This window comes from Pteropus vampyrus, unplaced genomic scaffold, assembly GCF_000151845.1.
Source record: "Pteropus vampyrus isolate Shadow unplaced genomic scaffold, Pvam_2.0 Scaffold84, whole genome shotgun sequence".
Taxonomy (NCBI): Eukaryota; Metazoa; Chordata; class Mammalia; order Chiroptera; family Pteropodidae; genus Pteropus; species Pteropus vampyrus.
Window position 1 is genome coordinate 3,644,628 of NW_011888865.1, and position 5,690 is coordinate 3,650,317.

General features: G+C 37.8%; 1 protein-coding gene and 1 pseudogene across 1 annotated transcript in view; one reads left to right on the top strand and one right to left on the bottom strand.

Annotated features, from left to right (window-relative positions):
- The window catches only part of GRM5 (glutamate metabotropic receptor 5), a 418,657-nt gene that overhangs the window by 23,372 nt on the left and 389,595 nt on the right, over nt 1–5,690 (bottom strand). The window lies entirely within an intron of this gene.
- On the top strand, nt 3,454–3,569 carry LOC111741982 (annotated as a pseudogene).

Consider the following 5,690-nt stretch of genomic DNA (forward strand, 5'->3'; position numbering starts at 1 on the left):
TTTTTTTTGCTCCCTTTCCTCCTTCCCTACCAATATCTACTAAACATTCAATCACTGAAATTTCTATATAGCCTATATGGTCTCGAATGGAAAAATAAGTCCAGAATGAGATGAAAAACTAGAATAAAATGAAGAAATTCAAAGAAAAAAATTGTATATTAGGTGAAATAGTGGGCATTAGGCAGAGGGGATGATGCTTAAAGATGGAAGGAAAGGGGAGAGTTTGATATTGGAAATAAAGATTTCTTATGTGAGATTCAAGTAGTAACAAGTTTACCAGAGGCAGGATGGCTAAAATGACAATTCTAATTGCATTAAATTCAATCATTAGAATTGACAAAATGAGACTGTGTTGATGGTTTGCCCTTTATATGAGCACTAAAGCAATCCAGAACGATAGTGTTAGGTCTGGGAGGGCCCTATCCTTACCCCCGTAGAGTGGGAACCAGACTCCTCCCTTACCTTTGTGTGGAAATTGGACCTTGCACCGTCAGGGTTGGCAGTGCTACATGCTCACCTGTTTCGCTGGACTTTCCACCCTTCCTTGCCAATTTACGCACCCAAAATATTCCCACTGAAAAAGCCAGCGTCAAGCCGCATAAAAGTTTCAGGTCCCCTCGCATTCAGGGCTGACGCTATCTTTGGCTCAGCCTGGTTGTCACTGTGCTACAATAAATCTTGCTTAACTCTTTTGGCCTTGTGTGTTCCTCTTTCGATGAACCTAACAGATAGCAGAGCTTGGGGTAGAAATTCTTTAGTAGGAAGTTGGCAGTAAATGATAATTATAAGGTTGAAAGATGGAGGGGTAACTAGATGCCAAGAGCCTCCAAGGAAACAGAGATTTTAGCATTTAGATTTCTGTGAGTGAGATGTGTGTATGTGTTTCAAAGCAGCATTGGATTGCTGACCCCCACTCTGTGCCCTAATGAATGCGTGATAGGGAAGAATAATAATCCTTATCTGAAAGGGCTAAGGGAAAAGGTATCCTTAGGAGAGAACCATGGTTTAACCAAGTTTAACCACGAACCAGTAAATGGAGTGTTTAGTGAATAGTTGAAGAAGAAGGAGGGTCTTTAATGTCAATTAAGGGTTACATAGTGAGACTTCAAATGGTTTGGAAGGGAAAAGTCCAGTGGATGAAACAAAGAACAATAGATGTAAGTGGAATTTCCTAACGTGATACTATTTCTGAGAAGCTGGGTAAGATTGCGTTGGTGAGTTTTCTTACTTTCTCCTAATGCCAAGAACAAAGAGTTCCTATCTTCCATGAGTGAGAGGGCTGGTGATGCAGATACTGCTGTGAGTAGATGTCTCATTGACTATCCTGAGGGATGTTTATGTTAGACATTACAGACTCCCTGAGAACATGGTTAGAGATGAGTGGAGGAAGACAGCATAGGGATCCTAAAAGTCTCCATAGTGAAGGGAAAAAAGGGATAGAAAAGGAAAGCTGAAGGTACCAGATACACATTTCCCAGGCTCCAAAATTTGGCAAGAGCTTGTTCTGCTAAAGTATTTTTTCTTTCCAACAGATAAAATTATCTTGAGAAATAATTTTCTTTTACCATCTTCTCTCCCACAATGACTTCTACTATGCACCTTATTCTACTCCTTGACAAAGCATTGAATTAAATTTTCTGAACTCTTACAAACACGCAGCTCCTTTTCCATTCCCAAGCTAGGTATCATTCAGTTTAGTGAAAACCACAAGGAGATATTTTCTCATATGTGCAGAAACACTATATACATATTTTACTTAATCTATCATTCCCTAAAGTAATCAAAGAAAAAGAAACATGATCTCTCTTAGAAATCAATGAAAAGGAGATGGAAAATGCTAGATATTTCATATATGCTTTACATGTAAATTTTAGTAATTCAATATGGAATAAACACTAATGAGGTAGGAGGCTGGAGAGTAAGTGGGTAGGAGGATGTTCTTCAAGGAAATCTCTCATTTAAACCATTATTAATGCATCCAATTTACAAAGCAAATTTAAATCCTCTTTTTCATCACCTACTTGCTATTATTCAGAATGGAAGTATGGTATGAGTAGAGAAAAATGATATGGAAAGAAAAAAGTCTTTATTGGCCAATAAAGTACAGAAAAAGTAAGCTATTGAATGAGTGATACTTGAAGCAATTATAGAACAAGTCACTCTGAATGTCACAGAAAATCCAATAAGAGATTTTCATACCAAAATTGTAGTCCAGAAGGCAGAGTTTCAAGTTTGAGATTGAGCATAAGCCTGGATGACTAGAGAATGAAAAAAAAAAAAAAATGACCACAGTGAATAAACATTGTGAACGAATGCATGTATAAATAAAGGAATGAAATGGAAAGGTCATCAAATCTTCAAAAGGCTTTGTTGTTTGTTCTGTTTTGCTTTGTTTTGTTTTTAATAGTAAGTGCAAAATGAGGCAACTTTGTAGACTTAGGTCAAGAGACCAAGAAAGGGGGAAAGATTTAAATATGTTTGGAGAAAGGGAATAACTAATGTAGAGAGTTTTGAGATAAAATAATTATAGGAAAAAAAAAGGAGGAAAGAACAATTTTTCACTTACACGTCATAATTAAGCAGTCAGTATATATTGCAGCCTCTATTTTCACAACACTCAGGATCTGACCATTTCTTACTACTTCCTCTATACGCAACCCTGGCTCAAGCCACCATCTTCTCTTACCTCAAAAGCTGGTCCTGCTTCTGTCCTAACTTACACCACCCTACTACAACCCAACCCAATCTAACCTCCACACAGCAACCAGGATAATCTGTCAAAACAAAAATCTTTTTATATTACTTCACTGCTCAAAACTCTCAATTACTTACCCAGATATTTGAGTAACATCTAAGTTTAAGTGGTTTATAAAGTCCTACACAATTCCCTTTCCATTACTTTATTACACTATGTTCCCTAAATTTAATTTTTTTTCTCCCTTGCCCTCTTTGTATTAACCACACTGATCTTCCTGTTGTTGTCTGAAGACATCAAGCATTCTTTCACCTTAGTACCTTTGCTTTGGCCATTTCCTCTGCCTTCAATGCATTCCTTCCAAATATCTTCAGGTATTTTATATCTTTTTCCCAAAGTTCACTTTCTTTTAAATATTGTTCCTCTTCCTACATACTACTGTAAATAAAAAAGTGTGAGGGTTTTCATAGTGTTAGATTTGCATAGGAAAAAAAGAGGGCGGTAGACTGGGTAAAACAAACTATTGTTTTCTCAATAATCCTTTTTTAGAGAATGCCTAAACGATTGGCCCTCATAACCGTGGTACAAACACCACTGTTCACTTATTGGAAGCTGTGCTAATTATAGCTATAACCAGTGCAATATTGTGATTTATAAGAAAAAAGAATTTGGATGTGGTTCCATAGTGTAGCGGTTAGCACATCTGCTTTACATGCAGAAGGTCCTGGGTTCACGCCGCAGTGGAACCACAGTCCCTGGTCTACGGCCATACCATGCTGAACAAGCCCGATGTCTAATCTCGGAAGCTAAGCAGGGTTGGGCCTGGTTAGTACTTGGATGGGAGACCACCTAAGAAGACCAGGTGCTGTAGGCATAAATAATAATTAATAATAAATAATAATAATAATAATAATAAAAAGAATTTATAAGAAAAATTATATTTGGTCAGTCTGTTGACTATGGTTCCTGGCTCTTGGCTTCAAAAACCTTTGGAATTTCCCAAGTGTTGAGAATGACAAAGGTGTTTTCCAGGTTGGTGGACATGTAGAGATGCTGACAGAGAGGGGCATGTAGGGAGGGCATGGAAGTTCCATGCTCTGTCCCCGTACCTTATTCTAAGTATTTCTTTTATCTGGCTGTTCCTGAGTTATATTCTTTTATAATAAACCAGTGATCTAGTAACTAAAATGATTCTCTGAGTTCTATGAGCCATTCTAGCAAATTAATTGAACTAGGGGTGCGAGTAGGGGTTCAGGGGTGAAGGACGGGGGTGTCTTGGGAATCTCTGATTTCTAGTCAGTTGGCCAGAAGTACAGGTAATAACCTGGACTTGCAACTGGCAACTAAAGTCCAATGTAGGGGAGAGGGGTCGTCGTTGGAATCTTCAGTGTATAGCTGGTCAGTCAGAAGCACAGGTGATAACCTGGGTTTAGGGCTGATGTGTGAATGGCGGGGGTGCTGTCTTGTAGGGCTGAACTTCTAACCTGTAGGATCTGATGATAGCTCCAGGTAGATAGTGTCAGAAGTGAGTTGAATTATAGGACACAAGCTGGTGTCTGGAGAATTGCTTGTTGGTGTGGAGAAGCCTTCCCTCCACCTTGAAACTGGGTCCAAGAACCCAAAATAACCATAGTAATGGCTTAAGCTTTGCATTCACAAGCTGATTAGGTGGTAGGAACTATTACAAAACAGAGCGCTTATAAGTACATACTTTGATAAAGCTTTTTTCTTTTTTTTTCTTTTTTTTTTTAATAAAGCCACATATGTTTGCAGAGTTGGCATTGGCCTGCATGTATTTGCCAAAAATTTCTCTCAATTGACTTTCATGTCGCTAGATTAAGAAAGTATCGAGAAATCAAATGAAGAAAACAAACTCAGTGCCACTATGTGCTTATTTCTTACTTAGTCGGTTACAGATCCATGTACAAGTGGCCCTGGCTCTGCTCAATGATGATTTTGGAATTCTTATATTCTTGAATCCCATTACAGCACTTTTGGAGCCAATTTTTATTTCTTAGTTCTCTCTTTCCCTTTACTTCTCTGGCTTTGGACAGCATGTTTCTGCCTTTAGTTTTCAATCTTGAAAAGACTCTCCACCTCTTCATACCACTACAAGCTTTTATAACAGCTTTAGACACATTCAATCCTGTTCCCATGTTCATCAAACACCGGCCTAGGCCTCAGCTTTTTGGACTCCAGGCAGATGAAGTTCAGATCAAACATCTACTCATTGGTGATAGCTTTAGCAATCGCCCAGAGACAATTTCTAATTTTAAAATGTACACAGCAGCACAGTGCATTTTATTTTCCAGATTTACTGCCACATTATCTTTAGGACTATCCTAATTTTTGATCCTGACAGTGATAAAGTAAGGAGAGAAACTGTAATATAGATTTCAATAGTGTTTAAAATATTATAGAAAACTTTTCCTATATCATTTAATTATCTCACAAACTCAGTGATGTGATTATTATCCTCATCCTTCTGATAAGGAGCTTGTGGTTTAGAAAGCTTCATAGTCTGTCCAAGACCCCATAAATGGTAAGTCACAGAAATGGAGTTAGAAACCAGATGTTTTATTTCCAAACTTCATGCTTTTTATTAACACTTCACTTTTTTCTTCATTTTATGCTGGAAAAAAATAAAACGAAACAAACAAACAAAAAAAACAACTAAATAATCTGATAACCACTTTGAGAGACCGAAATGAGGGAAATAGGATATGCTTAGTGGAACCAGGCTTTGAGCACAATATAAACTTATTTTTCAAAGGTCAAATTTGACTACGAGATGGCCAAGAGGAATAATCACCCTCCAGGCCCCTTGCTAACATGTAAACAGACTACCATTCTTCTTACTAGAGTTTACCTTCACAGGAACATGCAAAAACCAGAAGGTTGTAAAAGAGGCATCTGTGAGAATGGTCAGTCAGAGTTGATGTGTGGGATACTGTGTAATATTAGAAGACAGAAGGGATGAGGTGGTAGAATATTT